Source organism: Panthera leo, chromosome A1 (assembly GCF_018350215.1).
Source record: "Panthera leo isolate Ple1 chromosome A1, P.leo_Ple1_pat1.1, whole genome shotgun sequence".
NCBI classification, from domain to species: domain Eukaryota; kingdom Metazoa; phylum Chordata; class Mammalia; order Carnivora; family Felidae; genus Panthera; species Panthera leo.
In genome coordinates, this window is record NC_056679.1 from 229,220,510 (window position 1) to 229,242,986 (window position 22,477).

Sequence of the window (22,477 nt, forward strand, 5' to 3'; positions counted from 1 at the left end):
TAGATAGATAGGTAGATGATAGATAGATAATAGATTAGATAGATAGATAGATAGAAGATAGAGATATGATACGATATGGTATAATATGATATGATATATGAATACAAATATGGATACAGATACAGACATAATATTCAGATATTTCACAAGCTTGCTCTAAATTTTATTTTTGAAGGCAAGTGAACTAAAATAACCCAAATAATTTTGAAAAAAAGAATAAACTTGTCCTGATTTCAAAACCTACTAAAATGATATCGCAATAAAGTATACTAATGAGAGAAAGATGTACATATTGAACATAACAAAACAGAATATACAAAAATAGACTCACACATTGGTTTTTGGCCAAGGCCAACACCAATTCAATGGAGAAAGAATAGTGTTTTCAATAAATGGTGCTGACATAAATATCTATATGACAAAAGAATGAACATTGGTCCTTACCTCGTATAGTATACAAATATTAACACAAACTCTTTGGGACACCTAAATGTAAAACCTTAAACCATAAAGCATTTAAAACAAAACACAGAAGAGCATCTACCATGGCTAGGCAAATATTTCTTAGATATACAAAACCCACAATCAATAATAGTAAAATTGATAAACTTATTTAAAAATGATGACACTAAAATAAGTGTACAGAGAAGCCACAGATTGGAGAAAATATTAGCAAATAACATATGTGGTGAGAAACTTGTATTTAGAACATATAAAGAACCCTCAGGATTCAATAATCAGAAAATAAGCTATTCAATACGAAGTGAGTGAAAGCACATGAAAATATGCTCAACAGCATTAGTTATTAGGGAAATGCAAATTAAAACCACAATGCAATAAATTTTTTGATGTAATGGGAACATTTTTTACCTTGTGGTTCCATGACTGTCAAAATTCTGTCAAAACAAAAAAATTAAACCAAAAAAGGCTGAATTGTACTGTATCTCAATTATACCTTCATTTTAAAAATATGACTGACAATAGGCATACACAGATGAAACTGAAAAGTGACCATTTTATTTGGTTTCTTGAAGTATGTTCTCCAGATAAAGGCTCAAAATTATAAATGTTGAGAGAATTGAATAAATAAGGTAAAATTATCACATGTGAGTAAAAATTATCTTAGGTAAGCCTACCTAATAGGCTAGTTAATCTACCTAATAGGATAGTTAGATGAGTAATACTAAGATAAGATAAGATAAGATATAAGATAAGATAAGATGAGATATGGTTATGGACACACCTATTCATTTTCTACATCTTTTTTCTCATAAGCTTTTTAAAATAGTGATTGTTAAGCCAAAGTAATTACTAACAAGTTATAGTCGTATGAAATAGGCTAAGTAACAGAAAAGACCTAACACTAATTTAAAACAAACCAAAACAGATATAATCTTATGCTATTTCCTTGAGCCATCTAAGGAAGTGAATGACTTCTCAATATTTTGTAACTAAAAGAGTATTGAATTTAAATAAAATGCTTTGGTGTATCGTGAAAAGTACATGTATTAAAACACAACATTTCCTATAGGTTACTCATGATCTGGCCTCTATTTACTACCCTTGCAAAGTTTTTAAATATATTTCAGGTTGTGTATGTCTTTTTCTGCTTCTAACTTTAAGGACAATCATATATTTTTTTGCTTTACCTTTGATCTTTACATTTAACAGAAAAGCACAATGAATCACAGAAAGTTTTACTAAGTGTGACAATTAGTAATGGAGCAAGGATTTGGAACTGGCAGTCTGAATCTACAGTCCTCCCTCTTTAGGAGGATAGAATACGACTGAGGAACACTCACTGTGAATTCTGTTGTAGATATATTTATCTATCAATCTGTGAAATGCTGCTTGATATTCGACCCTGGGCCTAGGGCTTAAGACAAATACATATAAAATCACACCCATCCAGGATACAACGGGGATGGTTAAGGAGAAAACATATCAAGGAGTTATTTTACCAAGTGGTCAAGAAGGGGAAGGAGACAATTCTAGAAATCAACATGCATCTCCAAGAGCCTGGCATGTGAGGCAGCAATCAGTCTTGGAGTCTGACTGGAATAACAGAGAAGCATTGCTTGTAAGTCAAGCAAAACTCATGCAAACAAGAAGTCCAACGGGGCAAAGTCTCCTTGGGCTCTCCTATGTCTAATTAGTAAGGGCATGCGTTGTAAAATAATAATATATGTATATAACTAGAAAAATAATTTTTATCATATCTACTATTATAAAGTATTTTATATTGAACAAAATTATGCAGATATTCTTACCTCTATTTAATGATGAAGAAATGGAGACTTGCTTGCCAAGCTTATAAATTCCAGAAGCAGTTCAATGTTTGAACTTCAAACAAAGTGTTCTTTCGCCTTTACCAGATTGCTTCTTGTTTGATAAATTCTGGGAACACAGACAGCTAATCCTTAATGTAGAATTAATTCATTGTTGAGGTGTCTGTGCTGCCACATTTAATTAACTTCGTGTATGAGAAGGAAGGAGTGGTCAAATCTTAGAGTGCTGATACTTGTACTTTTTAACTTAGCAGACACTTTTTAGGGCCTTAGACTGATGGCCTGAAGGATTCGCGATCCTGGAGTCAAGGGGTAACGCTGAGATTGTGATGCTGCCAAAGCAGTCTAAATACCCCAAAGTCTAAATTATAAATTCTTTTTGTGAGATACCTGCTTTGATTTTTTATTCCCTAGGACACTTAATAGAACCTCACTGGTTTATCTCCCAACTACACAGATGTATGTATTTATAGTTAATTAAATGTATTAAATGATGTAGATTTTATAGTGAGTTTATATATACCGTGATACAGACTCTTGTTCCCACGTCTGTTCAACAAAGCTGCTCCACTCGGCCTTCAGAATCTTGTCAAATGGAACTAGTTAGGAATTATTCCAATAACTTGGTTTCTCAACTCCTGTTTCTTACACCCAAAACATCAGCATGCTCTGCCTTCAAAATATATCCACATCTGATTACTGGTCACACACTGCCAAGCAGGTCCACACTGGGCCGAGGCCTGTCTCCCACATAGCTTACCCTATCAGCCTCCCTCCTTTTCCCCTTTCCTCCCCGCCTTGGCCCCCTGTGGTCTAATCTCCATACAACCACCAAAGGGACATTCTAAATTGTACATTCTATTTCGTATGGGCAACCTTCCTACTTGTAGCTCTTAAAAGGCGTTCCATTATATGCAACATTATATTTGAAATAAAATCCAAATATATACCCATGGCCGACAAAGTCCCACATCACCTATCTCTGCTGACCCTTCACTTCTATATTCTATGCCCCTTGACCTTTCTCAAGATAAATCAACAGGGCATTCCCACCCCCACCTCAAGGCCTTCACAGTTGCTGCAAATTCTGTAACATACCTTTCCCTCCACAACTCCCCAGAGCTGGAAGCTTTCTTACTCTTCAAGTCTTTACGCAAAAGTTCCCTTTACAGATAGGTTATCTTTAAGCAACTTCTGAAAAAAACAAAAAAACAAAAAAACAAAAAAAACACACTCTTCCAATTTCCATATGATCCCGCCCTGCCACCCTTCTTCATTTTCCTTATGGCAATTATTATTGCCTGAAGTTACATTATTTATTTTCACATTTCTTTACTGTCTTACCACTAGATAGCAGGTTCCACGATGGCAGTGACTCATTTACCCTGCTCCCTAGGAAATATTCAGCACCTTAAACAAAGCTTGGATTCTCCAAGTGGCTTACAATGGATGCCAGTAGTGGTCTGCCCCATTCTTTCCTCTGGCAAGTGCATCCATCCCCCAGCCGAAGTGAGTGTTGGCTGATAACACTCAAAACAGAATCAGCATCTCAAGATCTGCTCCTGGGAAATGGAACTAAAGCAGCTTTCAATAGATAACTTGTGAGTGAATGACTATGGACGTATTGCCAAGGGAGCAGTGTTAACGAAGGCAGTAACGTGCAGCCTTGTGGTGGAACTACTATGGACTTAAAGAAAGTCTTGAACATGAACTGTTTTTATACTGTTTGACTCAACTTTTCTAAAAGCTTCAAAAAGCAACATCTATTTTTTAGAAAGAAGAAAAGAAAGAAGGAGAGAAAAAAAAGAAGCAACTTTCCTAGTCACATATTCTTGAGAAACATTTCATATTCCCACAAAAGTGCCTCAGGATTGGTATTAATATATTAAAGGACCTAAAAAAAAATTTAATCCCCTATAAAATATTCACACACTAATTCCTAGAATTTGTGAATATGCGATTATTGGGTGGGAGAGGGGGGTTGGAGGTACAGATGGAATTAAGGTTGCTAAAAAGCTAATCAGAAAATAAAGAGATTATCCTGGATTATCCAAGTGGCCCCAATATAATCCCAAGAGTTCTTTAAAGTCAAAGAGGAAAGCAGAAGAGGAGCTCAAAGTCAGACAAGATTGTCAGCTACCCTGCTGGCTTTGAAGAAAGAAGGAGAAGATGCCAAGATCCGTCTACACATCCAGAAGCTTGAAATTGTAGAGAGTGGACTCTCCCCTGGGACCTCCAGAAAGAACACAGCCCTATTGACACACTGATTTTTAGCCAGTGAGGCCCACTCTGGATTTCTGACTTCCAGAAATGGAATATAATAAATTTGCATTGTTTTAAACCACTTCCACAGTAATTTGTTACAGCAGCAACATGAAACTGATATATGCAGGAAATACGCTAGTTTACTTTTGTTGAATTCAATGTTCATCAAATATATTGGAGGCCGAATCATAGTTTCCTTAAAAACCTGTTAATATTTCTTGATTTCTTGTTGAATGTATATTTTGTAAATATAGACATTACTATTATTATACATAAATTAAACTCAATGTTCTGAAATGCTGAAAAGTCACTTTACAAGATAATGCTTCAGGGCGCCTGGGTGGCTCAGTTGGCTATATGTCCCACTGTGGCTCAGGTCATCATCTCCTGGTTAGCAAGTACGAACCCCGCGTCGGGCTCTGTGCCGACAGGGCAGACCCTGGAGCCTGCTTCGGATTCTGTGTCTCCCTCTCTCTCTGACCCTCCCCCACTCGCTCTCTGTCTCTCTCCTTCTCAAAAATAAATAAACATAAAAAAAAAAATCTTTACAAGATAATGCCTCCATTTTGTAAACTGTTCACAAATTATATCATACAGAGAGAAAAATCTTGATTAAATATTAAAAGGCACATGGCCCCAAACTTTGTTGTAAATAATGAAAATACATTTTCTGTGTATTTTTTCTATAATTTTTGTGTCATTTTGAAGATCTAGAGTCACTCCTTTAAAATAAATATTTATTTTTAAATTATAGAAAATAATCTTATTGACCATGTAAAATGCAGTAAGGAACTTTAAACAAATAGTACCAGTGCCATTAGCTTTTAAAGCCTTTGACGTGAAGGGCAAGTGTAAGTAGTTTTCTCCCCAAAATATTCAATACTCTGTCACAAAAAAAGAAAAAATCAACAATTGATGCATAAAGTCAGTTATATCTTTTGTTTCCTACAGTGTTTATCATTCTAGAGATTCCTTAATCCCATCTTCTGGCCTTGAACATATATATTTTTTTAAATGTCCTTGATCTTCCAACTACCCTCTTTCTCTACTATGACTGGCATTCATGAAAAAGTGTTTTATGTTCATTAATCACCTTCTATCCACTCTGATGTGACGTATATTCACCCTCTTCTTTTTTTTTCAAAAATTTTTTATTAAAGTTTATTTATTTTTGAGAGAGAGAGACAGAGTGAGAGTGGAGAAGGGGCAGAGAGAGAGGGAGACACAGAATCGGAAGCAGGCTCCAGGCTCTGAGCTGTCATCATGGAGCCCAATGTGGGGCTCAAGCCCACAAGACATGAGATCATGACCTGATCCGAAGTCGTATGCTCAACTAACTGAGCCATCCAGGTGCCCCCCCACCCCCACCCTCCTTTTCTGACTCACTTCCTGTCGATACCACCTGTGACTCAGATTCCATGTTGGGAGATGTCCGTGTAACATTTGACACAGATCAGCATGGCTTCAGGTGGACTTGGGAGATGAGATGTATTTTAGATACAGCTCTCCTTATGTGTACAGAGAGGTCTTGAGTGGCACCAGCCTGTGCGAACACTAACATGGTTAAGAGGGCAGATCCGCAGTGACGAGGTTTTGTTGGAACTGGAAACCATGTTAATTGGCTCTGTCTATAGTTTCAGCAAATGTTTATTGACAGGTTGCTATACTTTGTATGTTTTCAGGCAAACGGTTAAATCCCTTACATTATTAAATGTGAAAAAATTACTCCTAATTGTTTTAATTATGAAATTCCATAGCAAGTTATTATTTTGAAAGTGAGCTTGTTAAGTATGTTTGTGACTCTCAGTTTGGGCTGGAAAATTATGGAGTAAGATGTGTAATAAATTTCCAAATTCTTTACAAAATTCAATAGTGCATATTATTGTACAAGCTAGTCCTTAAAACTAAATCAAATACTTAGGTACTCATTGAGATTGTTCGATTTATTAAATAATACATTAAGCAGAAATGGGTGTTAATTCAAAAACAAAATTACTGAGATTTGATAAAACTTCCTGATCTCTGGGCTTTACTAATTGTATGTCCTTTAAACAAATGAGGAGTTGCAGGATATCCCCATTAGAGCACATGTATACTTGCCCAATTATAAAAAAAATAAACTAAAGTGAAGCTGTGGCTTTATTCCATATGCATTCTTTTAATCAATTTTTCTTTATGAAGTAGCCAAATACCAACTACTAACTAATAAATTTAGAAAACTTTAAATAAACTTCCAATTCAGGAGAAGAGCTAAATGCTCAAAGGTGTCAAAATTATTGATGTTGTATAATGGATGATCTTCTGAGAGACTAAGGCACAGCCAGTCATGTCATTTGTCACATCCTTGCTCAAAATTAAAAGCCACATCTTTGACATGTTGTACCTTTCCCCACTGACAGTTTCAAAAACAAGCTGTGCAGTTAAAATTGTCCAAGCAAACACTCTGGATCACTGGGTGCTTTATTATTTGTTTAATCTGAGTTTTTATTCCTCAGATAAGGAAGACTGGTTAGTTAACATTATTGATAAAAGCGTTACTGAGTACCTGCATTTTTCTTACCAGGAAAAATAAAGCAGGCTCTATTTTAGCATATACAAGTTTTAAATTTTATGGCCATTTTAATTTTATACAGGGACACGCAAAAAATAACTATTTCAAATATAGTGAACTATGAATCTATTTTTCTGTGATTAACTGGAATGATTCCATTTTCTACAGTTTAAATGACAAAGTACATTTGTGGAAGCAGCTGAATGAAAATATGAGACATCTAAATGATCATGAGTGATTTAGTAGCAATGAAGTTGTAAATATTAGGATTCCTGTGTTTTCTTATTACTTGAAAAGTAACGGCTATTTGACTAGACATCTTTTAAACCGGTAATGCTATTTATAAAAATCTATATAACTTTTGCTTCCCCCTCAAAAAAAGCAGTCTAGAAAAGAGGTGGTAAGAGCAGAAGAAATATTTAAACAATAACAAAGGAAAATGAGATTCTAACCATAAATTGGAAAGTATAAAAGTTTATAATCTAAGGACTCATAAAGAAAATGTGAAAGTGTTTTTGTTCTGTAAGTTACTGAACTTGGCAATTGTATTCCTGCTGAGCAGAAGGTAAATTGACCTAAATTTTATAGGCTCTCCAATTCTGTGTAGAAGAGATTGGCTTGGAAAAATAGAGTTGGAGAATTATTGTTCAATTGCTCAGGGAACACAGCACCAATTGGTATATTTGATTTATTAATATTGATTTTTGTACCAACTTCACAAAGCCACATGTTTATTTTCCACTTTGAAATAAATTATCCCTTCTTTGGGGGGGGGGGATAGATTTTTACTTTAAGTTTTGCTGATGAACTAGTATCAAGAAAATATTGATCTAATATTTTATGAAATCTACCATGTGAAGCCTTGGAGAGAAGAAAATGAGAGAAAAGAGTAATTTCCCATCTGGAAGAATGAACCTTGCGCAGACAGACATAATGACTGTGCAGTGGCTTCTCAATAGAACTGAGTAGTAGGAAACTTGGAGCATCCGAGGGGATGGTTTTTCCTTCTGCTGACTGCTGGGATCAAAAGTGACTTAATGGCAAAAGTGCATTTGGGACGAAGCATGATCAGACCTTTCCTTGCTGTCAAGATGGAGATAGAGTGGCAGAGCATTCCGAGATGAAAAAATAGCAGAAAAAAAAAATGGCCAAGTGGCTAGGTATATAGTAGGGCCAGTGTTAGTAGATGGTCCGGCATGGATGGAGTTGGCGGAAAAGATACAGCAAGAAAGGCATAGAACGTTGGGAAGGTGATAAGAGAAAAATGGACAAATTAAGACCCTGTGGCAGAAGAGTAGGAAATAGTGTAGATACCACTGTCCGGAGATAGAACCTGCCAGACTTTCCAAGGAGATCGAATACCACTGTAGGATGTTAGAAAACCACAGACCCTTGCCCCCACCTCTATATCTACTCTGGTTTCTCGGAAGTTCCTTGGTCTCCAGGCCCCAATACTCCACTTACTTTCTTCCCTAAGTTCCTTGTGTGGGGTTAGAACCTAAACCTACCTGTGATAGCTATCCTTCAGAACAATGTGTACACTTACATCATGTGAAGATAAAAAGAGAATAGTAAAAAACTTGTCTTTCCCTATTCTTCCATTCTGCCTTAACAATAGTAAAGGCGTCCTCTTTCTTTTTAAAATTTTTTTAGTGATTATTTATTTTTGAGAGAGAGTGGGGAGGGGAGGGGCAGAGAGAGAGGGAGACACCGAATCTGAAACAGGCTCCAGGTTCTGAGCTGTCAGCACAGAACCCGACATGGGGCTCAAACCCATGAACTTCAAGATCATGACCTGAGCCGAAGTCAGACGTTTAACCAACGAAGCCACCCAGATGCCCCAAGGAGTCCTCTTTCTAAGGGACCACCTTTCTGGCTTCAAGTGGCAATCGGGCTGAAAATGCCATCAAGGTGACTCATTATATCCTGTGAGTAAATATCACCACACAAGCCTTGCAGCCATGAGTCGGGTTTCCAGACCTCTGCTGGCCAAGAAGGGCTCACGTGTGGATTACATAATCAACCAACAAAATGTCCAAAGTTTCAACACAATGTGATCAGGAAGATAACTCTTCAATTTACCAAGAAACAAGGAGCAAGGAGAACGGACGGAAAAGGGAGGAAATGTAGGAATGTGAAGAGAAGACAAGGGAAGAAAATGGCTGTCATGTGCCCTTGGTGCAGACTCTTGGTACAGAAAGGTGGGGTTTCCAGGTTCAGACCTAGGCAGGCCCTGTGCAAATGAGCTTAGGGTGGAAGTTTCTCTTTTGCCCAAGGCAGCTGAAATAAGCTTTGTGTCAGGAGAAAGGTACCTGCGCGTTAGTGTGGGACAAAGAAGTTTTCTCCTGTACATTTCTCAGGACGTATAATGAAATCCTAGGTTCTTGTTTCTCAGAGATCTTTTATTTTGTGTGAGGGTTGGGGGGAATCGATGTGCAGCCTGCATTTGAAATAAATAAAGCTAATAATTTTTAAGAAAAAAATTGATGATCATATCACCATCTGAGTAAATACAATTTATTTACAGTCAACTTTCGACTTCATGTTTTTCAAGATTGTTCAAGCCCGTACTTATCGTCACTTCAATGTAATTGTACTTTATAAGTTTACAGAAAGTTCTTTTTTTTTTAAGTAATAATAGTGAACAAGTAGTTGGGATTTCCAGATTCTCCGTTTGGTATTGGACCATTTCAATCATAATGGGAATCAGGGGACTCATGTATACTGGGAGTTCAAAACTCCTGAGATACACTGAATAGAATCTTGACAAAGGAGGAAAGTATCAGTAAAAATTCAGGTGCTTGAAATGACTCTCCAAAGTTACAAAACAATTTTCATTAATTAGAACCTTAAGTCATGTTGTAAAAACAAAACAAAACCTTTGGAAGCATTGTTCATCATTTATATTCAGTTATTGAAACCGGACAGACATATCTGTTACAAATAAGGGCCTATGAGGCCAATTAATGCTGATTTCTTACTAACGGTAAGGCCGCGTGCAGAACCACCAAGGAGATAATGATGTCATTAGAGATGATACACATAACCTGCATTATTTGCCAGTTGCTAGACTAAAGCATTTGACATGAGTTCACAATGATATCATAAAGTAGGCCATAATAGTATCCCCTTCTATCCGATGAGAAACTGAAGTTCGCGAAATCTAATTTGCTTGCCGGGAGTCGCATAGTTATTACGTTTGCAGGCTTGGATTCCAGACTGTCTGGCTTCTGAGTCTGAGCTACTATGGCATACTCTAACTGGTAGTGCCCTAATACCTCATGTCTTATGGTGCCTACAGTATTTATATTCCAAAATATGGACAGAATTCTGCTATCTTTTATTCATATACCAAATTAAAATACAAATTAAAATTTTGGAAGAGATTATTTTGGTGTTAGCTCTCAATAATATTTTCCTTGTGAGAAGAATTGACATGACTAATTTTAAGGGTTTTGGATGATAATTCACATAAATAGAATTTAAATTTAGAGGTAAATCTCACAGATTATAAGTTTATTCATGAGATTTCTTGTTAATACTGAACCAATATTCCTTTTACATCCAAATCAGCCCATTATAATGGCAGCTGTAGATATTCATTTATATACGAATATTGCTGAAATTTTCTACGTACCAAGATAACTTCTAGGCATATCCAGCTAGATATAAACCACGAATATTTAAATGTACAGATGGAGAATATAGAACTTACTGAGAATCTTGGAGGAAAGATAAATACATCAATACACTGCGATTCATATATTGCCTGCTATACAAATTACACAAATATTGATTCATTAGGGATAACAGAAAGCCATGTGAAGAGAATTCAAAATGTAGGAGTTGAAAGCAGCATTTCCATTGCCCTCTATGGAGCGAGACTCTCATGTCCTCTTATAAGACAATGTAACTGTAATCATTTAAAAAGATGTTCCTCAGTCTAATTATTTATAATGAGTGCCTTATAAAATTCATGAATTCTTTCAAGAAATGAAAGATGAATATTTTCATCAAATATTAACTGCAAAGTATATAAATCTCTGACACAGAATTATTCTACTTCTGTGACCTCCCTCATGGCATTTCCTTCTCTTATTTGTTAGTTGGTTGTTTTTCTTACAACTACTGTGGTTCATTCCACCAAGAGTTTGAACTAAACAGTGGACAAAAAAAGAAAAACAGTTACGATGGACAGCCAAAGCATTTGCTGCAGTCAACACTGCTGGTTAAAAGTAAATAAACAAGATTTTTTTAAAAAACAAGTTTTGGGGGCGCCTGGGTGGCTCAGTCGGTTGAGCGTCCGACTTCGGCTCAGGTCATGATCTCGCGGTCCGTGAGTTCGAGCCCCGCGTCAGGCTCTGTGCTGACCGCTCAGAGCCTGGAGCCTGTTTCAGATTCTGTGTCTCCCTCTCTCTCTGACCCTCCCCCGTTCATGCTCTGTCTCTTTCTGTCTCAAAAATAAATAAACATTAAAAAAAATTAAAAAAACAAAACAAAACAAAACAAGTTTTTGCATCTGTGATTTTTCATCCTATGCCCCAACTATGAAAGAACAGGCAGCCAAGAGCCCAATTGCTCTTGAATGGGAAGAAAACAACTTTTGTCCTGGTTATGCTTTGAAATGACTTGCACTTGAAAAATTTACTTCTAAATTAAACATAGCAAAATCAATATGGCTTCCTCATTTCTCTGGAGCATACCAGTTCCCAAAGCTATTACAGATATTTTTGAAAAGAAAGAAAGAAAGAAAAACGCCGGGGTAAACTGCAAAACATCAGTGATTTGACGGTGTTGACAACATACAAGGCAAATCTCTCACTGAGACTTTCATATTCATCAACTTATTTCACAGCGTGTCAGAGAAAGTAGTAAAACAATCACCCAGCTGAATTAAAAAAAATCTCCGGTTGTAACTACCAGGAAAGAAAAGTGCACAAGTGTTCATAAAAGGAGTTGTAAATGTTCATAAGAGAGGGGGCTGTCTCTGGGGGGTTCAGGAAAGATTCCCTCTGAAAGGACTGTTAGATGGGAGAGTGGAAGAACGAGATTATTTATTTGTGTTTCACCCTGTCACTGTCAGTGATACTGTAAACATGTTGTACCCATTCCCCCACATATGCCATAGCGTCACTGCAAGGATCTACCTAGGGATCCTAGGGGTGTCATTTCAGGCTTTAAGGCTGTGAATATTTTCACACTTTCTAGATTTTGCGAAATTATTTTCCAAAGGTTGTATTCTAATTTACATTTACGTTTCCACTATTCATTTTACATCTCCTCAATCATTTCCAAGTTTCCAGATTCTCATTGATACTTGATATTATTCCATTTTTTAATTTATTGCCAATATGATAAGCATGAAATGGTATTTTTTATGGCTTTTACCTTTCCCTATCTGTGCATTTGAGAATCTTTCATATGTTCATTGGCCATTCTTTTTTCCTTCCTTTAAATTGCCTGTTCATTTATATCTCTTTTTTTTCTGTTGAGTTACTTAAATGTTTTTATTTATATTTAGATCATTCTACCTTATTGTTTATTGCATTGATGTTTTGCAAATATGTTTTCTAACCGTGGCTTTGCTTTTGCATATTTCAGTTTTGAATTATCTGAAATGAATTTTGCAAATGTAGCAAAAACATCCAATTTCATTTTTTCACATATGGATTACTAATAGTCCTAGGATTCTTTATTTAACAACCCATTCTTTCCCTCCTGATCTGTATGGAAACCCCAAATCTGTCCTGTATCAAATTTCTGCATATATGTGCTACCTCCAGCATCTCCATTATATTTCTTTGATCAATTTGCCCATTACTGGACAAATAGTACTGAACTGTCTTAATTATGAAGTTTTAGAATTTGTCTTCACATCCAGAGGAAAACTTCCTACAACTTCTTTACTTGGAGGAGTTTACAAAAGAATTATAGTTTTAGGGGCGCCTGGGTGGCTCAGGCAGTTAAGAGTCCAACTTTTGATTTCGGCTCAGGTCATGATCCCATGGCTCATGAGTTCTGGCCCACATGGGGCTCCGTGCAGAGCATGGAGACTGCTTGGGATTTTCTCTCTTTCTCTCTCTGCCCCAACCCTGCTCATGCTCTCCTATCCATCTTTCTATAAATAAATAAATAAATAAATAAATAAATAAATATTGTAATTTTAAAATATCACTATGACTGCCTACAGAGAGCCAAGAGTGAATTTGAGGAATCCATTAGGAAAATCAGTCAGGGCAAGGGTGAAGGTCTCCGAGAGCCACGAAGTGGTGATGAAGACTGAGGGAAATGAATGGACATAAAACATACTTAGGAGGTAAGATGGAGACAATGGCTGATTGGAGGGGAAAGAAATGGATGATGGATGATCTCAATGCTTTTGCTTGAAGAAATACAGGAATGATAGCACCATGCTTGGACACAGAGAATCCCCAAGAAGAGTAAAGAAGATCTGTTACTTATTCAGGAAGTAGCAAATTTGTGACTCAGCCAGCATTAGACTAGGGTTTAACCCACCAAAAAAGAACCACAGTTGTTAGCTCTGATCCGCTTCTGTTTCCTAACTGTCCCTACACTTGACATACTCTCTGTTAAAATGTGATAGAATGTCAGCCAATGGATAGTCCTTGAAAACAGGAGGTTGAAGGATAAACTGTTGTCAGTGTATATTCTGGTACTATTTCTATTAAATTGTTTTTTATTTTGAAAAAAAAAAAGTACTATCTCCACAAGATATTAATTTCAGATTCGTCCTAGCTAGATTTCCTGCCTTCGTAGCATTTTATCTTCTAGAGATTCCACTCTCCATTCAATTATTTGATGTACGGACATTCAAGGAAATCAAGAATTATGCCATCTTAGAACAGAAAGGAATTTAAAGATGGTTATCCCCCCACTTCCATCGCTACAAGGGAAGCAGTTGTGACATAGACCTTAAGAGTTTAGGCTCTAAGCTAGATTGCCCAGGTTCAATCCCTTCCTAAAGCTTATGTGATTTGGCAAGTTATTTAGTTCTCTCTGTCTCAGGTTTCTCAAACAGTAGTGGCAATATTGTCACTTCTTCATGTGATTGTGATCACGATAAAACGTGTTTATGCATCTGACAGTCTGAATTGTGCCTGGCACATAGTAAGTGGTCAATGATACTGGCTGCTTTGTCATTAAGTTTACTTCCATACAGGAGATATATGGAATCCCAAATAAATGCCAAAGGCCCCCCATCACGCAGCCAGCCCATCAGACTTGGAGTTACAACATAAGAAGCGGCTTAGGTGTTTTTTGCCACCTTTGAAATATAATGCCGACCGTATCTCCTCCCAGTTTGTCCCAAGTCATTTTTTTAATTACCTGATGTAACTAATCATATTTTTCAACTGTCACTCAGTATTGCTTAGAGTTATGAGCACACTGATATTGGCAGGAACATTTGTCTTTTGGACTGAGGTAATTAACAAAATCAAGTAGGGTGTGAATTTCTAAAACCCCTGCCCTATATTGTAATGGAGTAATGAGAAAAACAGAAGAAATACATTCACATACCCTCATCTATATCTTACAGAACATATAACTAAAAGCAAACAACATTCTACTACCATCCAAATATAAGCTGGTTATAAATATAACTAAGTGTTGAAGAAAATAGTTCTAAATAAAAGGTATAACTTCTTACCTGTCTCCCAAGCACAAACTCAAATAATAAATCCTTGAAATAAGTGCCAAACTGATTTGAATTTCATTATCACTTAACTTGTTTACAATACACACATACCAGTTATCTCTCATATGTTTTACCTCCAAAAGGATCTAAGGTCAAATCTGAGACTCCTCACATTTAAATCGAAGTACACATTTATTTAAGTCAAGAAAAAACATGAAGTTAAAATGCCTCTATTAAAAAGTCAGAGATTCTCTTATTCTATGATAATATTCCTCAACCCCTTCAGATTAAAAAATTATTGGGGTAGTTAGATTCGAATTATCTTTTCACGTATTCTCTACCAAGCTGCTCTTAATTAGGAATCTATTAATGACATCCGATATTTCTTTACCCAGTAGAGGGCAGTGCTACATATGGAAACCAATACATTACTAAGTTCTCCCAAGGTTTGTGAATGAATGACCCCATTAACTCCTGTGCCTGGAATAACTTAATTTTACCTCTTGAAACATAGAATCAAATCCAAAGGACATAAGTGGCAATGGAGATATGGAGAAGTTAATTGTGCACATAGCTAAGCAACGATTACAATGCTGTAGCGGCATTGATAACACTTATCTTATTGTTTATATGAGTTACAAGGATGGGTTAAATAGAAATGTGCATGAGAGCCAGAATCTAGACAGTTTTTCAGAATTAATATTCAACAATATTAGAAAATATATAAACTTTCTTTTATTTTCCTCCTGCTGTCTAGAATTAGGTAAAGTCCCTGAAGACTAATGTGCTGGACAGCATCATAATTTGGTATAACGTAAATTCTACCTATTGAAGCTTCTACTCCAATTGAATCCCCACACAGAGTAAGCCATTCTTTTGAATCAAAAAATTCCCAATTCATGATCTAGTTTTATGTCAACATATCTTACGATGGCATCAATATCCTAAAACTTGAAATAATAGCTCCTAATAAACCTTCTCAAAGATACTGAAATAATAACAAAAAGTCTTTTTCGGCACTTGAACACCTTACTTTTGGAGCTCTAATATGTGTGTCTGAACCTTAAGGGAAAACAACATCAACTCTTTTCTACTTTGTTTCTACTCTATATTCCTACCAAACCAGCTCCTAAAAATTGCAGTGAAGATTTGTCAATTATATAACTTGGACAGGTCATCTTGAACAAACTGTTTACTTTCAAACATTTGCAGAGTACTTCTTAATTGAATCATTCCTTTAAAAGCTGTTTGATTTTTTTTTTTTATTATTTGTAAACATAATTATTTCTTAAAAGACTGAGTTCTGGATGTCCAGTCTTTAGACTATCCTCTTTTCAGACTTTAGATTTAGGAAGAAGGCATTATATCTTCTTCATTTCATAAAGTACTTAGAAATAGATATTTGATGCTGTTGCTGCTGCTGATGATGATGACGGAGCTTCCATGGGATTTCTTCTCTAGTCCATTATTTAACTCTTGACTGAGGAATGACTGAACGAGGATTTAAACAGCGTGAGTATGAATGAGTTAAGCATTTCCAGCAACTTTGCACTGCAGTGCCCACCCTCTTGAAGGGCTCTGCGGGGAGAAGAAATTGGTAATTGGACAGAAAATTACTATTCAAAACAGTTACTCTTAAAAAAAAAAAAAAAAGCTGCTGTCTACAGAAATCTCCAGGAAGCAACTAGAAATTATTTTATATTTAATCATTTGACCTAAAAACTGTGAACTCAAATTATTCAGCTATCATAAAAAATGTATTGGTATAAACTATTCAATGAGGAAAATGAATCTAATGTGAATGAGGGCAAACTCTTTTATGATTCACAGTGAAATGATCTTAGTTGAGTTCTAGGTTCTGCCACGTGCTCAGCGGGTTCACCTGGGTCCTCATCTCAGTTAATTAGGAGCAATGCTACCTTCCTTAGAAGGTCCCTGCTAGCATTACAGGCAAATGTATATAAGGCACCTATCTTAATGACCAGGCCGTGTTTGTGGCCTAGTAAATGCTAATGACTCTTATTAGCTGTGCAAATCACTTTTTATTTGATGTTGGGCAAATTGTGGACTTCTCTGAATCTCTTCTTCATCCCTCAAATTGGAATAATACCCACCTATCTTACCAAGAAGTGCTGTTAACTTGAAATGAGGTAATAAATGTGTAAGTGTGAAAACACTTTGCAAGTGATAAAGTGCTAAATAAATATTAGGATATATAATTAATTGGGAATATAGACAAGAATTAAAACCGGCATAAGGAAAGCTCTTTTGCATCCTCTATCATCTGGGGGAAACGTTTAGAAAGATCATTTTGAATGAAAAGTTTTCATTGACTTGTAGAGAGCAGATCATGTACAGAACCGTTATATGTGTTTGTTCTGTGGACATCTCGGTTACATGCTTCAGAGTTTTGCTTGAACTCTCATGGATTGATTTAGTGGGTCGAACAGTGTCGACTCTATGTTTAAGGGAAAAACTCCCAAGATGCACTTACATTTACCCTTTTAAGATAAATTTCTGTTTCTGAAAAGGTGAGCTTCATATTTTCACTCAAGGAAAATTTTGTTACTGCCAATTTACTGATAAGAAAACTCTGGCCAGTATTACAAGAATTTATATTCAGAGTTACTCTATATATCTGGTACTTGGGAGTTCCTTAAGAAACTAAGGACATGGATGCTTTAAACCTATAATCTCTGAAGAAAGCAATGCAAATGTGGAAAAGCCAGTCTTATATCCCTTGGAGGGTCATTAAACAACAAGCATCATCAAGAGCTAAGTCCTTCCTGAGGGCATCATAAAAACAAAGTGTTGAATAGCCTTTCAACTCATTTCAGTTAACTCTTTCCCCAGATAACCATGGCTTCTCTGTGTCCTCCAAATGCCCATTCAGATCCGTTTTCCTCAGAGGAGAAGAAAATACTATTTCCATCCTTAAACAAAAAATAGTAGTAGTGGTGAAGATATTGGCAATACCTAATGTATCTGTCCCCTGGTTTATCCATTTATTTAATCTAGGATTACCCAAACTCCTAAGCTGCACGTGTACACACACACACACACACACACACACTGATCACACTAACATTTAGATAGACAATAGGGGCGCTTGGGTGGCTCAGTCTGTTGAGCCTCCAACTTTGGCTCAGGTCATGATCTCACGGTTTGTGGGTTCGAGCCCCGCGTCGGGCTCTGTGCTGACAGCTCAGAGCCTGGAATCTGCTTCGGATTCTGTGTCTCCCTCTCTCTATGTCCCCCCCACTCACACTCTGTCTCTCTCTCCTTCAAAAATAAATAAACATTAAAAAAATTTAGATAGATAGATAGATAGATAGATAGGAGATAGATAATTTGAAACTTGTGGAATTGCCAAGCCTATGGTTTTATCTTTATTTTCTTGTCCTTGTCCTTTTCTTGTGACTTGCCCCTCTAATGGTCCATATTTATAAGAACAAATGGGGTATGGGACTGACATATTGTCTACTCTGATAAGCAAATGCCCCAGCCAAGGGTAACTCTAGTGACCTATTTGAATTGTTCTTTCAATAGACACGAGTGGACACCAGATCCCACAATAAGTCCAGCTGCCTAATAAGTCACTCAGAGCATCATAACTTAATACACACATATCTTATAATTTTCTTTCTTTTATACCTACAAATTATTTTTTTTCCTTCAGTTCCTAAACATGCCATGCTACTTCTTACCACAGGCTCTTTGCATATTCTTCTTGCTCAGTCTGGAACGGAATACCCCTGCATCCAGGTCAGAGTTCTTTTGAATGGACTGCCATAGAACTAAGAGCCTTCCCTTAGGAGTACTTACTGTAAATGTGTATCATATACCAATTACGTCTATCAGTGTGTCTTACCCACTAGACTGGAAGCCACATAAATAGCAGAGCTGATGTCTAATTTCTCATTATTGTGTCTGGAGACACCATGTAAGCTCATAATAGGTGCTCAGTAAATATTTCTGGATAAAGTTAGGAGATGTAAGGTTTTAAGTAAGGAAGCAGGAATTCACTTTTGCAAGACTTACAGATTATGACGTCTCAGTCTTACGGCAAGAAAGCAGCAAAACCCAGAAAGCCTGGGAAACGCTGAGGTACTTAAAAGCATCTGACGGTTGATGTGCGTAATGGCACCAAACGTCACGCAGAGGTAGAAAATTGTGGCAACCGCGAGGGAGCAACAGTGTGGCAAAAGTCAGATGCGTTCTGTGGAGAATTTTCAAACCAGTGCCAGAAGCAGGAGGTCCGTTGACAGTGGCCCATTGGAAAGTGAGAGGTGACTCGGGAGTATCGGTCTTAACACCTGGGAGGAGGGGTAGCAGAGGGTAACTACAGGAAGGGAATGAAGAAACAATGCTTGCTAGAATGTCCTTGCTGCTGTGTAATCATGGACATTTTCTCATACAGCTAACCAGGTACTTGTGTAGTGATTTTAACGTGCGTTTAACCACATATCATGATAACATTTGAATATGATAGAGCAAAAATCATCATAGAATGTAATCCATGAAGAGTTAGCTAGTTCAACTCTTACTTCTTACGATAAGGAAAGTCAGGGCTCAATGTTTGGTTCCAGGTAACCAAGCACTTTGAAGAGAGCTGTAGGAATGAACAATGGTCAACTTTCTCTTCACCAAACTTTACACCAAATATGACAAAGGCTAATTAAGCATTTGTGGTATATTTTTTCAGCCTATTTTATTTATTTTTTATTTAATGTTTTAATGTTGATTTATTTTTGAGAGAGAGAGAGAGAGACAGAGCACAAACAGGGGAGGGGCAGAGAGAGAGGGAGACACAGAATCCGAAGCAGGCTCCAGGCTCTGAGCTGTCAGCACAGAGCCCGACGCAAGGCTCTAACTCATGAACCATGATCTGAGCCGAAGTCGGCAGCTTAACCAACTGAGCCACCCGGGCACCCTTCAGCATAATTTAAAGGAATGTGAAGTAAAATGCCATTGCCGTTCAAAAATGGTTTCTACCAATTATTAAGTCATTAGTTAAAACCATCTAACTCTAATTTTGATGATATGCCTTTATTCTTCAGGAACAGAGTACTTCCATAGTTATGCTTGCATTTTTCATTTGGTAGGTATCCAGATACAGCTCTTTGCAAGTTATGTATCATATAAGCTAAAAATAATATCTGGATATTTGTTTCAGAACAGAAAGAATTCAAAACTAATGTAAAAAATGGCATTCCCCCAGCTGCACCCATAACAATTCCATTTTGATTAAAGAGTCAGCTCCGAGACTACAGAGAGTCTAAAATATCTATCTTAATACACTTTAAATTTGTGATATTCAGTATTTCAGGGAATGAAGTACGTTTGCTTCTATGTGCTTTAATCAGCAGATATAATGGTGAACCCTAACTCATTGTTTCCATTTTATTTATTTGAGCAACATTTGAATGCCATCACCCAGGTGCCAAGTATTCAAATAGGAGCCATGGGGGAAGAAAAATAATTTAAGACAAAGCCCTCATGTCCAAGTAGTCTTATAGACCAGTGAGAAAAAATGCCATGGTGTACATTCTTTTCCTTTTTAAAAAATTCATTCAAACCCCCCTTGAAATCCACAAAGATATGGTTGCTATGCCAAGTAAGAGTAGAAAATCATTATCACTTACAGAGCTAAGAATTCAGTAACATTTCAATTATATTATTAATGGTCACCATTAAAATTGTTTCCTTTCAACATGTTGCTCTCTCATACAACCATGTCTTCAGTTACAGCCACAGAAGATAATTTCTAAATGGTGAGGATCAGATTCTAAAGACTATCAAAAAGAGCAATGAAAAATGTTCCAAATATCATTCGTTGGTCCAACCTTTTCAACACTGTTTTCTTTTGCCAATAAATCTTCCCGGCCAGCCCAGAGCTGGTTCTTCATGTGCAAGAACAGCCATCAGGGCACCGCGAAGGACAGCAACCTATGTGTCAAAGTTATGGCCAAGATACGGTTCCTCATTGTCACCCATTCCATGGGGTGATAGTGGGGGAAAGTGGGAACTGGTGCTAAGTCACCACTGACAATGATGAAGAGCCCTACAGTCATTTGCTGATTGTGACAATCTGTGTCTGAAAGGGAGAGTATTTTACTTTCTGTTAGAGATGCGTTGGCAAGAACTCAACTCTGAACCAGCAGCTCCATGGATACTCATTAATTTTAATTGAATGAATTCAATGTCCAGTCTAGATACAGTTTTTCAAACCCAATTAATAAGGTACTTAAGGTGTTGGCAAAAGTCACTACAAGGATTCTAGCTATAATTTTAAGAATGTGAAAGATGGGCAAAATGCCTAGAAATTATAAAGGAGTAGATGCAGGAATTCTAGTCGGAAAGGGGGCTGGGGGAAGATGATACCATATGCACTAGAAAGCTCCACGTATTTATATACTTGTGCGCAAGAAATTTGAATTAAAAATATCCGTTTTTAAACACCTGGATGAGAGCACGATACTAGGGAACAAACAGCACTGCCTAAGAAAAGAAAACCTATGTCACATTCATTTTATTTCTCACTACGGATGGGAGCCAAACTTAACCTCTTATTCCAGGAACACCTTTTATCTTTTCAAATATTATCTAACTTGTCAGGAATATCCATATCTTTTCTTCCTTTGGCAAAATTTTAATATTCTTTCTTCTACACCAACCCATTAGTTATGCTTAATCAGACCTCTCCAGCATAAATTTTATTGAAAGATTGATTTTGTATCCCGGAGCACACATTTTCAAAACTTGTTTCACACTACACGGCAATGCTACGTGTTACACCGTCTGAAATGAATATAATTCACATCCATTTACTCGTTCAGTTTGATCTTTGCAACATTGCTGGATGCAGACTGATGTTGGGGTTGCCAAAGTCCACCCCTTGAGGAAGACAAGCTTCTCTAGGCCGTAATGGCCGAGCTGAGAGGAGGCTGGCGGAAGCCTGGGGGAGGGGGAGGGGGCAGGGTCTGCAGCTCAGTTCAGGAGGATTCAGGGCTAGGTCCTCCTGTGCAAGGCACTTATAAGGAGCAGGTAATGAAGGTACCACCAGGGAGAAGGCTGAAAGAAGAGGGCACCCATGTCAGCTGAGGAGGCGGACGCCCCGTATCCAGTCCCGTCTGTAACAAGAATAGTGAGAACAGAATGAGTCCAGCCGCTGAGACTGGCAGCAGGTCAGGGTGTTAGGCGTGCAAGGTGCCAGGGTGGACGTGTGAGACAAACGTTGTGAATAGCACAAGGGTATAAAAGAACCATTTACCTTGCCCTGGTTCCTGGCTTTAGGGATAGAATTAGTGACTTATGAAGCCCTTTGAGGGCCGATAGAAACTAAGACGGACAAAAATGACAATGTTAGTTCTTAATTATGGAATATATAAATTATCTTAATATACATGGTGTCATTACAATGTATTTCATATATCCTAGATATGCATCTTGATGTATAGATACAGATGGAGACAGAACCAGCTGTGTGCATAATAACGTGTTAGGTTCTGATAATTTTTTTATTCTGATAATTTTCTAATAAAAGCCTGTATTTCAAAAGTATATGTCTGAGATTGAACCTAATTTTAATGCGTCTGAGAATCAAAGCAAGGCATCGGGTAATGAGCTCAGCCCTTCCCCAGAGCCGACCTAACCATCAAGAGGAGATCGAGGTATGTTCAGGACCCAGTGTCAGGGAGGCAGCCCTACTTCCGA